This window comes from Sceloporus occidentalis, unplaced genomic scaffold (assembly GCF_023333645.1).
Source record: "Sceloporus occidentalis isolate IW3139 unplaced genomic scaffold, rSceOcc1.0.p SCAF_3, whole genome shotgun sequence".
Lineage (NCBI taxonomy): Eukaryota > Metazoa > Chordata > Lepidosauria > Squamata > Phrynosomatidae > Sceloporus > Sceloporus occidentalis.
This window is the reverse complement of record NW_028316983.1, coordinates 121,124,498-121,140,637: the sequence shown is the minus strand read 5'-3', so window position 1 is coordinate 121,140,637 and position 16,140 is coordinate 121,124,498. Positions and strand designations below refer to the sequence as shown.

The following is a 16,140-nucleotide window of genomic DNA, read 5'->3' as shown; positions in this document are numbered from 1 at the left end:
AGTATGTTTATGTTTATTTGCAAAAGATCCGCCATATTAACATTATAGGGACTTTCCAGGGATTTAATTCCGGGTAACATTGGGGGATTCTGGGGATTTTGGTAAAACATGCTGGGAATATCTTAGAGGCTTGTTGGCAACACTGCAGAGAGGCTTTGTATGAGATGGCGCTTCTCAGACCAGAGACCCCCACCTGTTCACTTTCTGTTCCTTAGGACTGCTTCTTAAACCTTTTCTTTTGGTTTCTCGTTGCTTTGTGTCTTCAAGTTATTTCTGACTTATGGCGACCCTAAGGCAACCCCATCATGGGTTTTTCCTGGCAAGATTTGTTCAAAGATTGTTTGCTACTGCCTTCCTCCGAAGCTGAGAGAATGTGACTTGCCTGTGGTCACCCAGTGGATTTCGTGGCCCAGCAGAGAATCGAATCCTGGTCTCCAGAGTCGTAGTCCAACACTCAAACTGCTCCACCATGCCAGCTCTGAGCATTCTTTTGGATTTATGCTCAGTAACAAACATTTTAGCAATGTATTTCACGACTACAAAAACAAATGTCAAACAGTAAAATAAAAGAGGCATGTAACAGTTCATAAACAACTATGTTCCTTTTTCTGTTCCATTCTAGGATAGGATTCCTGACCAAAAGGATTTTGCATACTAGGTACGAGAAGATCTGAAATTACACAGGCCCGTTCTACACGGGCCTTTGCCACGCCCCCAGTATGTACTAGGGGTTGGCCGAGGATGCAGCGTCCAATCAGGCATCACCCCTAGTACGTACTGGGTACGTCAAAATGGCGGTGCCCTATACACATGGGCGCCACCATTTTGACGTGGCGGACGTTTGCGTCCGCACGCCGCGGTGCGGTTATGATGCCGCAAGTGCGCCACTGGCGCCTTGTGGTGTCATAACTGTGCTGCAAAAAACCCCGCTTTTTGCAGGTTCTTTTTGCTGCACCGTGGAACCACACAGTTTGTCCCTGCGGTTCCCTGGTGCAGCAAACACGGGCGCCAGCAAAGCGCCCTTTTGGGGCACTCTGTAAAGCTCCACTGTTTACATGTTGGATAAACTGAAACCAGGTTTCCCAAAGCCATTTTTGGTTATACCCCTCATTGTTGTTGCCATGTGTTTTCAAGGTAGTCCTGATTTGAAGGACTTTCGACCCAAAAGTGAACCTTTCACACTTTTCTTGGCAAGACAGGGGGAGTGTGACCCTGTTGGTGCTCTTAGACCTCTCAGCGGCCTTCGATACGATAGATCACGGCATCCTCTTGGACCGCCTGAGGGGGTTAGGTATCGGGGGCACTGCTTTGCAGTGGTTCCGATCCTTCCTCTCAGGCAGGTCTCAGAGGGTGCTGCTCGGGGACTGTAGCTCCAGTAAGAGGAGCCTCACTTGTGGGGTTCCTCAGGGGGCTATTTTGTCCCCGATGTTATTTAACATCTATATGAAGCCGCTGGGTGAGATAATACGGAGTTATGGAGCTGGGTGCTATCAGTACGCTGATGACACCCAGATCTATTTCACCGTGTCTCGTTCATCGGCCTTGAATTCCAATGGCACCTCTTCTCTCAATGAATGTCTTCAAGTGGTAATGGGCTGGATGAGGAAAAACAGATTGAAACTGAATCCAGACAAGACAGAGGTGCTCACGGTAGCGGCCACGAAACCAAGAATTGAGTTACAACCTCCAGTCCTGGACGGGGTCACACTCTCCCCCAGTGACTGTGTTCGCAGTCTGGGGGTGCTCCTTGACTCGTCGCTCCTGATGACAAATCAGGTAAATGCGACGGTCAGGAGTGCCTGTTATCAGCTTCGGCTGATACGCCAGCTGCGCACTTTTCTGGAAGTAAGGGATCTCGAAACTGTTGTGCACGCGCTGGTAACCTCACGCCTTGACTTCTGTAATGCACTCTACTTGGGGCTACCCTTATGCTTGGTTCGGAAGCATCAGCTGTTACAAAATATGGCAGCCAGGTTTGTTTCTGGTACAGCTAGGAGGGACCACATTACTCCGGTTCTGAGGTCCCTCCACTGGCTGCCTATTAGCTTCTGGGCCCAGTACAAGGTGTTGGTTATTACCTTTAAAGCCCTAAATGGCTTGGGTCCAAGCTATCTCAGGGACCGCCTCCTCTCATACAATCCTCCCCGCGCTCTCCGCTCCTCTGGGAGGAACTTACTGCAGCCTCTAAAATCTAGGCTTGCGGCGACCTCCCAGAGGGCGTTCTCTGCTTTCGCCCCCAAACTCTGGAAGGACCTGCCGGATGAGATCCGCCAGTTGACATCATTAGACAGCTTTTAAAAAGCGGTCAAGACGGATCTCTTCCGGCAGGCCTTTCCAGATTAACCATCCCGGCCTGGGCTCCCTGATCCCCTCTTTCCTCTCATGGCCCCATCTTTAGTGATGGTTGAGGATCTCCAGAGGGACACCAGAGTTTTAATTTGTTTTAATTATGTTTTATGTTTGGATATCGTGTTTTTAATCTGTCATATTTTTAATACTTTCTTAAGGAGGGGAGGGATTATAATGTTTTTAATTTTATATTTTACTCTTGTTATATTTACTGTTGTCAACCGCCTGGATTGGTTCGCCACAGGGCGGTATACAAATAATAATAATAATAATAATAATAATAATAATAATAATAATTATTATTATTATTACACGTGTGTTTATACGGAGAAGGCGAGACATGGCGTTGGTGATGGAGGAGCCGGGCCTTGAGTGGGGTAAGCGAGGGTCGAAGCCTCTGGCTCGGGAGGCAGGCAGGCAGGGAGCTCCCGGGCCTGGCTTCCCAAAGTGGCTGAGTGGAGCCAGTGTCCGGCAGGCGAAGGGAGACCTGGGAAACCCAACAGAGGAACCCTGAAGGACCAGCAGCAGACTGGGGCTTTGTAGCTGAGGCTTCGCTCTCCAAGAAAGACAAAGCGTCCTTGTAAACCCTCAAAGCTTTCCCACAGAGGCCCCAGGAAGGCTGCAGGTCCCCCTGAAGAGCCCTCCAGGCCAGGGCTGGGGCTTGTCTTACCTGACCCTGGGCTTCGTAACCAGGCCTGGAGGAGGCAGCCCCAGTGGCAGCCCAGCCTTGGCTTCCCATGAACGGCCTTATCATCAGAGGGAAGTGCTCAGGATGCAAGCGGGACATGGCACCTAGTTTATGGGGCACATATGGCCTGGGTGATAAACATATTTTGCCATCTCTTCATCTGTCCACCAGCTTTATTATTAGTAGTAGTATTATTAACCTTTATTTAGAAAGCGCTGTACATACAGTCTTTTTAACTGGACGGTTCCCTGCCCTCAGGCTTACAGTCTAAAAAGACAGGACACAAAAGGAGAAGGGGGAGGCGGAGGGGAAGGGGATGAGGGCCACCTCCGAGGCCTGGATCAGGGGAGATGGACTGGAGGGAGGGCTTGACTTCTTAATGGATGATCGTTCAGAGTCTGCATTAAAACGTGCTTAAAATGACATTGACACCAGTGGCATTAAACCATGAAGAATCAGGGAATAACCAGGCAAGAAACATCATAAAGTTATTCATGGGGAAATTCCCCAAATGAGTTACTGTTGTTTCTTGCTTGGCTGTTCATGAGGGGATGGCACTTTAATCACATTTTGTCTCAATGACGTGCGAAAACCATTTGCACAATTGCAGGTTAATCATATGTTATTCATGGGATATGGCAGGGGGTTGGACTAGATGGCCCCTGAGGTCTCTTCCAAACTCTATGAATCTATGTGTGGATAAACAACAAGATTCAAAGTATATCTCCCATTTAAATTCTGAGAAAGTAATAAATGTTGCTGTTCATCTGAAAAAAGTATGGATAGAATTATGTCTCTTATATGTGCCTATACTGTTTATCAGAAGGTGCTACTGAACATGATGTCATTGACACTGCAATTGCTTTTTGTAGAAGGATCAGTCATGATTTATCTTGGTGAGTCAGGCATGGTGGGTTTTTTTAATGGGAAATTATGTTATTAAGACTTGTGTGTTTCGCTTTCAAATAATAACAAAGAGCAAGACTATGTTATTACACATCAGCTGTGTAATAACAGTTGCTAATAAATTACAAAACACTGTATCTGACATTTCTCTTAAAATAAAATAAACTGTTAAGGCCATAAAGAATGGGTAAAAACTAAAAGGTGTTTATTCTCTCTGAGTCTCTAATGTGCTTAATACAGCAAAGAGACTTATTGTATCACCTGACGCTTATTTTGTTTTTGTTTTTTGCTTAACAGAAAGGTAAAAGGAGGAAATATTGATGTACATCCATCAGAAAAGGCACTCATTGTTCACTATGAAGTTGAAGCTACTATTCTTGGGGAGATGGGAGATCCTATGTTGGGAGAACGCAAAGAATGCCAAAAAATGTAAGCTTATGGCAGTCCAATAGTACCTTCAAAAATGTTTGGGTGACCAAATGGATCTGTGAAAGATTTTTTTTTTTTTTTGATAGCTTTATATTTTCAAACTTTATGGAGGAATGGGGTTGGGAATAACAAGAAATTTTGGATGCCTTAAATCAATTAGGATATGATTTAGCAATATTTAATGTGTTATTACACAAAGTTAAATAAATACATTGCATATCACTAAGTCCTGTACAAATATCTGAAAATGTTTTTTTTCACTGAGTGAAAAAAAATCTTAATTAGCCTACTCTTTAACTTTAGTACTCCTTGAAACCCTCAGTCTCCTTTCCAGGATTCCAGGGCCAGATGCACTACAGCCAAGGGTATTAAAACAACTGGCAGAAGTAATCTCAGAACCACTGTCAATAATATTTGAAAAGTCCTGTAGAACAGGAGAAGTCTCAGCAGACTGAAGAAGGGCAAATGTTGTCCCCATTTTTCAAAAAGGGGGGGGGGGGGAAGAGGACCTAGACAATTACTGCACAGTTAGCTTGATATCGTACCAGGAAAGATTCTAGAGCAGATCATTAAATAGATCGTCTGTAAGCACTGAGAAAGAAATGCCATAATCATAAAATGCAAATAAATTATTTACATTTTTCTGCAGGATTTGTCTCTTGGACTGTTGTAGCAACTGGCCTTTTGGGGTTAGCATGTGGGGTCAGCCAGAAGGTCTTTCTTTTCTCCTGTCTCCTGGTGAGTTTTGCAGAAAAAATTGGGGGTGCAGCTGGCACAAAGCACGGCTTATCATCCTGAAACGGATGGTCAATGTGAAAAGACTAACATGGCCTTGGAAAGGTACCTCCGATGTTATACCAACTACCTTCAGGACGACTGGTATGACTTGCTTCCACATGCTGAGGTGGCTTTTAATAGTGCCGTTCATCGCAGTACCGGACAGTCCCCTTTCCAGATTAACTATGGTTTTGAGCCTAAAACTCTTCCAGCCCTGCCTGTGGACTCCTCTGACCCTGTTTCTGTGACCCAGTGGGCTGACAAGATTAAAGGTGCTTGGCCTAAGATCACTAACGGGTTGTTCCTACTTAAGATTTGAAACGATTTAAAATACAACGTTTTTAATAAAATCAATTCAAAATAACACTGTTCTTATCCCGCTATCCGAATCGCTTTGTTCATCGTTCCCATCTGGTTGTTTAAATCGAAGTTTTTACCTGCAAGCGTTCCTACTTGGCATGAAATCGGTGTTTAAATAAAGCGATTCTTCTCCTCCATACCTTATTTGGAGCTGTCAATCAATAGTACGTCAGAATGACGTAACGTTAATCCGGAATATTTGGAAGCGATTTATCTTTTGGCATCGTTTCCATTTCATTGACAGCCAGGGAGAATCCCTTCAGAGAGCACAGAGATCAATGAAGGAGGCTTCTGGCAAAAAGCGAAGCTCTTTTTAGAGGAACTATGGGATAGGTTTTGGAGGGCAGCATCCTGTCTCCCAAGACAGCCAGGGAGAATCCCTTCAGAGAGCCCAGAGATCAATGAAGGAGGCTGCTGGAAAAGCAGGGAGGGAGCACTCTTCCCAAAGATTCTCTTTCCAGGGTTGGAGGAGAAGGCAGATTCCATTTGAGAAAGGGAGGGAGAAAGGCTCTATCCCCCCCCCCCCCCCCCATTGATCAGAGCCCTTCCCTGCCTGGGCGAGATCAGATGCCTCCTCGCAAGGAGCTTTCCCTTCCCTGTCTGGGCGAGATCAGATGCCTCTTCGCGAGGAGCCTTCCCTTCCCTGTCTGGGCGAGATCAGATGCCTCCTCGCGAGGAGCCTTCCCTTCCCTGCCTGGGCAAGATCAGATGCCTCCTCGCGAGGAGCCTTCCCTTCCCTGTCTGGGCGAGATCAGATGCCTCCTCGCGAGGAGCCTTCCCTTCCCTGTCTGGGTGAGATCAGATGCCTCCTCGCGAGGAGCCTTCCCTTCCCTGTCTGGGCGAGATCAGATGCCTCCTCGCAAGGAGCTTTCCCTTCCCTGCCTGGGCGAGATCAGTGCCCAAGCGGGCAGGGAATGCCTCTTTGAGAGGAGCCTTCCCTTCCTGCCTCTCCTCCGTTAGAAATGGGCTCTCCCCACACAAAGGGGAGGTTGCAATCCACCGGGGGAAGCCTTGTACTCCTTTGGCAGACGCAGGCGCTTGAGCAGCCGGGACTTCAGGCGCTTAAAGCGCTGAAGAGATTAAGCGCCTGTAAACCATTAAAATAAAAAATAAAAATAATCCTTATCTCTTATTGAAAGACCACAGCGGACAAATGGGTGAGGGAAGCAAAAATGGCGACAGCCACGACGGATGGGGACAGAAAGGGCAACTCCCCCAAGGACAGCCCCATCGCACTCCGCTCCTCCCATTCATCTAACGCAATTTCAAAGGCTGTCGTTCCTATTTAAATGCTCCGGTTCCTAAATCGAATCAATGGAAAAACGTAGGTCAGACCCTATTGTTTTTTTAACACGTGTTAAATGAGGAAAACTCGAATCAAAATTTTATTCCGCTCTACAATTCGATTTGTAGTGGAGACGATTGCGGGTTGCTCTAGAACCGTTCTAGGTTTAAATCGGATCCTAATAGGAACGCCACTCCTTGGATTCGATTCAGAACGCGGGGTTTCACCTAGTGAGAACAACCCCTAAGGCTCTGGAGGAGGCCAAGGGACAGTACAAAAAGTTTGCAGACAAGAAAAGGTCTGCTGGTTGGGATATTAAACCTGGGGACATGGTTTATCTGTCTACAAAAAATTTAATGACTAGACATCCGTCCAAGAAACTGGGACCTAAATTTGTTGGCCCTTTTCCTATCAAGAGGCTTGTCAATGATGTGACTGCTGAACTGTGCCTCCCCAAATCCTATAGACGTCTACACTCCGTTTTCCATTTCAGGTTGCTGAAGCCGGACCGGAGCACGGGGCAGTGGAGGAGAGCCGACTCCCCGCCACTTCCAATGATGATTGATGGACAACAGCATTTTGAAGTTTCAAAAATTTTGGACTCGAGGGTTCATAGGGGCAAGCTTCAGTACCTGATCCGTTGGAAACACTTTCCTTCGGATCATGATGAGTGGGTGTCAGTGGTACATGTAAACGCGCCTGATTTGGTGGCCCGTTTTCATTCTCTGTACCCTGACAAACCTTCTGTTTCTTCTTTGGGGTAATGCATGTCTTTTCTGTGGGGGAGGGGATTCCTTTTCTAGGGGGGCAGACTGTTAGAATCCTGTAGTATTCTACCAGATGTATTCTACTGTGGATGCTGGGGGGATGGGTTGCGCTTAGCATAGCTTGTAGAGATGGTGATATGTACTGCTAGGCTGGACCAGGTGTGAGTTATCTAGTGTCCTTGAGAGACTGGCCTGCAGAGACTTGGAATGCAGTTTCGTTTCTCAGGGGATAGGGATGGAGGATGAGAACTAGTGCTGGGAAGGAGGGGTCCTGCTACGTGGGCTTTTGCTGGGGGTGGAGTGCTTTGGCTTAGGGGGACTTATGCATTGCTTTTGCTGGGAGGGGTCAGTCTCAGCTTAGAAGCTGGGTGATGCGACATGGCTGATCTTGGAACCTTCAATAAAGTTCTGTTGTTTCAATAAACAAGCTGACTGATTGATTGTCCAGGATTCTGGTCCACACTCTGACACAGACCTTTGACATGAATGTCTGGTCATAACCAACTGCAGGAGACAGTGCTCATCTGTGTTACTAAGCTGAACAGCCAGCATTGCCTAAGGACTACTCTGGTAGTCATGTGGCCAGAATGACTGTACTGAACACTGTTAAAACTTGTGGGGAAAAATGTTAGTTTTTCTAGTGAATCATCTCTTCTCTTATGGCCAATGTACGACAGCCTCAGTTTAGACTTCAGTGCTGGCGCAGGAATCCAGATTTTAAAAAGTATGTTCTGATTTGTCCACAGCAAAAATGACTGTGAAGATTAATGAAGATAGTAGGCTAATAGTTAAAGCTGTGCAACAACTAGAGCGCCGCTGGTGGAAACATCAACGCTTATCTGACAAGATGCTCCATAAGAATATGTTAAATTCTTATGGAGCGGCAATTGATGCAGCAAAGAACTCGTTCTGTGCTGTACGGATTGCATCGGCAGAGTCACGTCCAGCAGAGTGATTCAGGTTGGTTAAAAAGCTAACTCATCTGTCTCCAACCCTGAACCCTTTAGTAGAACCAACTATAGCTTGCTGTGATGCTTTTAATGACTTCTTTGCTGATAAAATCTCTCAGATAAGGGCTGATCTTGACACCGGCATTATAACAGAATCTTTAAAAGAGATGTCCAGAGACTCCGCAAATCGAATTAAACTGGATCAGTTTGAGTTTGTAAATACCGATGATGTGGACAAGTTCCTTGGATCTGTAAGGAAGACAACGTGCCCTCTCGATCCTTGCCCATCCTGGCTGACCGCCCAGGAAGGCGATGCAATAAAAACATAGCTTCATTTGATAATAAATGCATCCTTCTGGGAGAGTACATTTCCATCTTCACTAAAACTAGCTATAGTGAAACCGTTTTTAAAGAAACCCTCCCTGGATCCCCTTTTGAGGAACAACTACAGGCCGGTCTCTTTATTACCATTCTTGGGCAAAGTGATCGAGAGGGCAGTTGCTTTGCAGCTCCATGCTGTCTTGGATGAAGCCGATTATCTAGACCCATTTCAAACTGGCTTTACAGTGGGATAGGGAGTTGAGACAGCCACAGTCGCCTTAGTCGATGATCTCCGTCTGATTATCAACGGGGTAAGTGTGATCCTGTTGGTACTCTTGGACATCTCAGCGGCCTTCGATACCATTCACATGGTATCCTTCTGGAGCACCTTAGAGAGTCGGGTATCAGAGGCACTGCGCTCCGCTCCAGTGGTTCCGTTCCTACCTCTCGGGTAGACTCCAGATGGTGAGGTTGGGGGACAGTTACTCTCACAAAAGAGAGCTGATATCTAGCGTTCCTGTCCCCTGTGCTATTTAACATTTACATGAAGCCGCTGGGAAAGATCATCCGAAGACATGGAGCACGGTGTTATCAATATGCTGATGACACTCAGATCTACCTCTACATTTCTCCGACTGGTACAGTGACTGAGGACAGCACCTCTCCTCTGGATGCTTGCCTAGGGTCAGTAATGGGCTGGATGAGGGAAAATAAACTCAAACTGAATCCAGAAGAAACAGAGGTACTTGTGATAAGTACTCCTAGTCCAGGGATGGAGATTTGCCATCCTGTCCTGAACGGGGTCACACTTCCCCTAAAGGACAATGTCTGCAGTTAGGGAGTACTCCTGGACTCATCCTTACATTAATAATAATAATATGGTTTAGTATTTAATTATCATCTCAAGTTGATGTGATGGCCAGGAGTGCTTGGTACCAGCTTTGATTGATATGCCAACTGCCTGGACAAAAAGGACCTTGAAACAGTGGTACATGCACTGGTAATCTCCCACTTAGATTTCTGTAATGCGTTCTACATAGGGCTACCTTTGTACCAAGTTCAGAAGCTTCAACTAATCCAAAATGCAGCAGCCAGATTGGTCACTGGAACTTCCAGATCAGACCATATAACACTGGTCTTAAAATCTTTACACTGGCTGCTAATTAGCTTCCGGGTGCAATACAAGTGTTGGTTATTACATTTAAAGCCCTACATGGCTTGGGCCCGAGATACTTGAGGGGACGCCTCTCCCTACGCAATCCGCCTTGCACTCTCAGAACAACTGGGAAGAACCTGCTTGACTATCCTAAAGTGAGATTAACAGCTACTTCCCAAAGAGCATATACTGCTGCTGCCCTCAAGCTATGGAACAACCTTCTGGAAAAGATCTGCCTCATATTTACCTTAGATGCCTTTAAGAAGGCATTAAAGACCGATCTCTTCCGGTGAGCCTACCACCCCAAATCTTCTATAAAGAATGGTTCACCTTCAGGTCAGAATTGCCATTTATTGATTTTACTGTTGCAGTTTTAGATATTGTACTTTAGAGATGTATTTTAAATATTGTATCATTGTATTCTTGTTGTAATCCTGCTTCGATCCATTGGGAGAGGCGGGAAATATAAATACAATTTTATTATTTATTTATTTATTTTCATTTTTTATGTAATTCTTCAATGCTTCCTTGTATTCTCAGTTACAGCGCACCCGCGCTTTCAATTGAATGGGCACACGCGCCCGTTGCACCCTGCGTGCTGCCGTGCCGCCGCGCACGAGCCCCATTGTTTCCAATGGGGCTTGAGCATAGGTGGAATTCGCCTTACGCGGAGGGATCCGCAACGGATCCCCGCATAAGGCGAGGACCCACTGTATAACGCATATTGTATAAATAGTGCAACTGATGATAAATACTAATACTAGGATATAAATTGTTAGATTTGGATGAATTCTGTAGCTTATAGCTGACTCTGAACTGTGAATCCCCAGAGTAAACAATTCCAAATAATCTCTTCTTTAGCCAGTTCCTGAATGTAAATAAATTCCAGATCCATAATGTGGCTATACTTTTATTATCTCTCTCTCTCTCTCTCTCTCTCTCTCTCTCTCACACACACACACACACACACACACACACACACCAGGACAAAAATCAGCTTTCATGATTCCCCCCCTTTTTTTGGGGGGGGGGGCAAGTCATTACAAATATTAGCAGGGCAAGAGGGAAATTACTTTATCTTAAGCTCATGCTGTCTGCATGTTGTATTAGGATGTAACAGCAAAAAAGATGCAATAGACTCTTAGACTGGGATCATCAGGTTTTAGGTTTCAGCCTGAATGATCAGTTAGTCATAAAAGGTGATTAACTGATTTTCCATTTTAAAAATACAGACATCTCCCCTCCCCTGAAAATGTAAAGCTGTCTTAAGCTCAGGCTCCTTTGTAGATAGGGAGCAGGCTAGGTCTATGTAGTGTGGATATTTTCAAGGCTGGTGATGATTTAAAACACTGAATAAGAGAAGGCCAGTCAGTAGAAGCCAAACTGGTTAAACTTATGTATTTGGTTGGTGACCATCAGAAACGATTATGCTTAAATCTTAACACTGTGTCCTTTGGGCTTATTTAATACTTTTCTTTTGGCTGGTTTAATGCTCTACAACTAATTATCACGACTTTAGTTTTTTGGCCAACATGTAGCCCTGTGTCTTACTAAATATGTAGCTTCTATATAATGTAAAAGTGAAAACTTTTGGATTATATTTTATAGCATTCGGTTGAAGAGTCTCAATGCAAACACAGATATTTCTTCCCTGGCTCAGAAGGTGGTGGAGGAATGCAAGCTTATTCACCCCTCCAAACTTGCAGAAGTGGAACAATTGCTCTATTACCTGCAGAACCGTAGAGACACTTCATCTGCAAAAGGTGGGCAAGTGATCCATTGTTTGGGCCCTTCTTATTTTCACAGAGTACTCAAAAGATGAAAACAGTTTGAAAGGCTGCCTCTGCTTTATTCAGAAAAACTATTGCAACTTCATGGGAAGATTGTGATTGATCAAACATACTGACATTGAAATACCAACATATTCTTTGTTTGATCAAACAACATAGATGATGTCTTGTTACGGAAGATTCATATCCAGATTTAGTATGTTTAGTGAACTAGAAGTGAAAGTTACTGAAGAATGTAAAAAAGGAAGATGTTACATTTGATCTACTTTACAGAGCCTATTAAACCTTATCTGTCCAGTGGTTCCTTTTTTGGCTAGAATGAAGTTCTGTGGGTTTCAAGGAGTGACTACTAGATGAGAATAGCTCATGCATGAATGGAAGTGCCTTGTGGCAGCATTTCTGTCTGTATCTTAGCCTAAGTATTCATCACAGAATCACAGAGCCGAAAGGGCCATCAAGGCCAACCCTTGCTCAGTGAAGGAACTCCGATTAGAGCATACCCAGTAGTGTCCAGTCTTTTTCTGAAGACATCCACAAATTGCCAGCAATTTGTTCCATTGCTGAACTGCTCTCCCTTGTCATACGTTTGGTTTTCTTATTATCCTTGTTGCCTTTCTGTGAACCTGCTCCAACTTGTCTATATCCTTCTTAAAATGAGGCACCCAGAACTAAATGCAGATGAGGCTGACCAGTACAGGATATAGTGATATTATTACAGTTGTCCCTCCACATTTATGCGTTAAGCATTCACGGATTTGATTATTTGCAGATTACTGTATTTGCCCCTGATGCTGGGGGGAAAAACATGTTCTCTTTAGGCATCTGAATGTCCTCCAGCATGATTCTATGGTCAGTCTCTGGTGGCCTAGAAAAGTGATCTCTCTTTATGTGTCACTAATGGACTTTACATTTTATTTAGAAAAAAAGGTGATGCTGGTCCTGCATTTTGTCAAGGTATTGTTATAGTTATTCTCAGTTAAAATGGTACGGAAGGATATCTACATAGGCAGAAGTCATTCCTCCTCCTTGTCCATACAGGTTCTAAGAGATAAAAAGTTTTAAAGTCCAGGAAATAAAATTTAAAGTCCATTAGCATCTCAAAAAGAAACCTCCTTTGAGATCCACAGATGACTTTGATCTCAAATGAGGCTTCTTTTTGTGTTACTAATGGACTTTAAATCTTATTTCCTGGACTTTATGATTCTTTGGCTGCATCTGCACTGCAGAAATAATCCAGTCTGACACCACTTTAACTGCCAGGGATCCATGCTATGGAATTCTGGGATTATGGTGGTGCAACAGTTGACTCTGCCATTGTATTTAATGGGTCTTGAGAATCCATGGATTTTACTATCCACGGGGGGTCCTGGAACCAAACCCCAGCGGATACCAAGGGTCCACTGTAAATCCACAGCATTCCCCTCTTCTACTAAACTAGTGACCTAATCAAACATGATAGAAATTTAGTTTGGCAGGACTTGTTCTTGACAACCCCATGCTGGCTTCTAGTGATCATTTCATTGTCCTCAAGATATTTGTAAAGAGATTCCTGTATAATCTATTCTAATATTTCTCCTGGTATCAAAGGACAGGCTGACTGGTCTGACTTTCCAGGGTCATAGAATCATAGAGTTGGAAGAGACCGCAAGGGCCATCCAGTCCAACCCCATTCTGCCATGCAGGAACTCCAAAACAAAGCATCCCTGACAGATGGCCATCCAGCCTCCGTTTGAAGACCTCCAAGGAGGGAGACTCCACGACACTCCGAGGAAGTGTGTTGCACTGTTGAACAGCCAAGATGGAGGCTGGCGACAAGGGAGGGGGCTATAAATAGAGTGTGGGGGTCAGAGAGGTTGGGTTTCTCAGCTGCCTCTTCCCTGCGTCATCCATGCCTCAAGATGCCAAAGCGCCCATTCAGCTGCAGTGCAGGGAGAGTCCTGTTTTCTGAGGATCGCTGTGGGATGGGTGGGAAGTCGTTGCGGAAAGGAGTTGGGAATCATAGGGCCTGTACCTCCTCATTGACAGATGACCATCCAACCTCTTTTTAAAGACCTCCAAGGAAGGAGACTCCACCACATTCTCCAAGGAAGGAGTGTGTTCCCCTGGTCCCACTGTAATACTATTACAACTACTACTACTACTACTAATTTGTTGTATATAATATGACTAGAGTGTCCATGGATTTTAGTATGGGGGGGCTGGAGCCAAACCCCAGCAAATCAAGGGCCCACTGTAGATGATGATGATGATGTTGATGATTCACTGTATATAATGGGACTTGAGCATCCATGGATTTTGGTATCCATAGGGGGTTCAAAAACAAAACCCCAGCAGATACCAAGGGCCCAATGTAGTAATAATAATAATAATAATAATAATAATAATAATTCACTGTATATGATGGGACTTTGAGCCTCTATAGATTGTGGTATCCATTGGGGGGGGGGGGGGGGTCCTAGAACCAAATCCCAGTGGATACCAAGAGCCCAGAGTAATAACAATAATAATAGTAATACTTCACTGAATTTAATGGGACTTGAGCATCAGTGGGTTTTGTTACCCATGGGGGTCCTGGAAGTAAACCCCAGCAGATACCAAGGGCCCACTGTAATAATAACTATTATTATTATTATTATTATTATTATTATTATTATTATTCACTGTATATAATGGGACTTGAGCATCCATGGATTTTGGTATCCATGGGGGGGGGGGGAGTCCTAGAAACAGCCCCCGGTGGACTCCAAGGGCCTACTGTGATGATGATGATGATATTTCATTGTATATGATGGGACTTGAGCATCCATGGATTTTGGTAAATAAATAAAGCCCTTCTTTATTGCTCATCCTCACCCTTTTTTCCTCTACAAACAAATATGTAGTGTCGAGAGTGGTGTTGTGGTTTGAATGTTGGACTAGGACTCTGGAGACCAGGGTTCGAATCCTGGCTCAGCCATGAAACCCACTGGGACACCCCCCAATGGGCATGTCACACTCTCTCAGCCTCAGGGGAAGGCAATGGCAAACCCCCTCCGAACAACTCTCGCCAAGAAAACCCCATGACAGGGTCACCATAAGTCAGAGGTTACTTATGGGCACACAGCACACACCCCAGTGTCCATTAGGTCTGGGACCCCCTTCCCTCCTTGGGCCCCTGACTTGCAGACTCATTCCCTGCCTCCTCCTTACCTTCAAAGACCACTGAGCAATAAGCTGACATCCATGTCCAGGGCCTGGACATTCTGCGCATGGAGGATGAAAATCCTCAACATTGTGGGTCCGGACCCCTTCCTCGGAGCCCAGTCTGCGCCTTGGCCTTCCTTTGGCCAGGGCTCCTCCAACAGGAGGCTCTTTGCATCTCAGGCTGGTCTCCCTTCTGCTCCAGAGCCAGCAGAGCAGGGTTTGGCAGCCTGACAGGACCACAATGACACTCCTTAAAGGGAAAACATCTCCTGGAATGGAAGAAGGGCTTCTGGAGATACAAAGAAGAGCAGGAGAAGGCTGTGTGGACATTCGGCTTCCATGGAATCATAGAACTGGAAGAGATCCCAAGGGCCAGCCAGCTCAACCCTCTTCAAAGAAGGAGACTCCAAGAGAGCATCTTCCACAGGTGAATGGCTCTTCCCATCAAGAAATGCATCCTAATGCTTGGGTTAGAATCTCTTTACCTGTACTTTGCATCCTTTGTTCCATTGTGTTTTAATCTCTGGGGCAGCAGAAAACAAGCTTACTCCATCTTCTGCCATGGCATCTTTTTCGATATTTTAAAGATGGCTATCGCATCGCCTCTCGCTCTTCTGTTCTCCATTCAAAGACATAGCCATGTCGGCCTGTAGAATCAGTACGAACAGAGAGCTTGTGTCACCTTTGAGGCTCACTAAAAGGAAGTAGTTGGCAGCATTTAGTTTTGTGAGACATTTAGCCTTCTCTGTCAGGGAGAGATCTGGTGCCACAAGAAACTGCAAATCCATTGCATTGAACCATGGCAATTAAAGTGGTATCAAGATGGATTATTTCTGCAGTGCAGATGCCTCTTTGCTGCAAAAGTCCTTTGCGTATGGATTTTCCAGACTAACATAGCTTTGTTTTTGACTTACACCTTTTAGGATTTCTTGACAGATTTTTTCCAGGGATTGTCACCATGTTATCCAATAATATCATTCTTCTGGAGGTAGTTTGGAGCAATTCCTTGGGTCTGCACTAACGCTCTTTCATATATATATATATATATATATATATATATATATATATAATATCTTCCTCCCTTTCCTTTCTTAAATTACAGTTTTGGTGCAATACAGACCAAGTCTTCCTTATCCGGAATTCCAAAATCTGAAATATTCCCAAAATTAAAATGTTTTT

The 16,140-nt window shown here is 44.9% G+C and overlaps 1 long non-coding RNA gene across 1 annotated transcript; it reads left to right on the top strand.

Moving 5' to 3' along the window:
- Positions 1-3,853: 3,853 nt before the first annotated feature.
- LOC149316667 (uncharacterized) lies at positions 3,854-11,751 on the top strand. Its single transcript, XR_016280710.1, has 3 exons — positions 3,854-3,933; positions 4,241-4,372; positions 11,597-11,751. It is a non-coding gene; the product is annotated as an uncharacterized LOC149316667 (long non-coding RNA).
- The last annotated feature ends 4,389 nt before the right edge of the window (positions 11,752-16,140 follow it).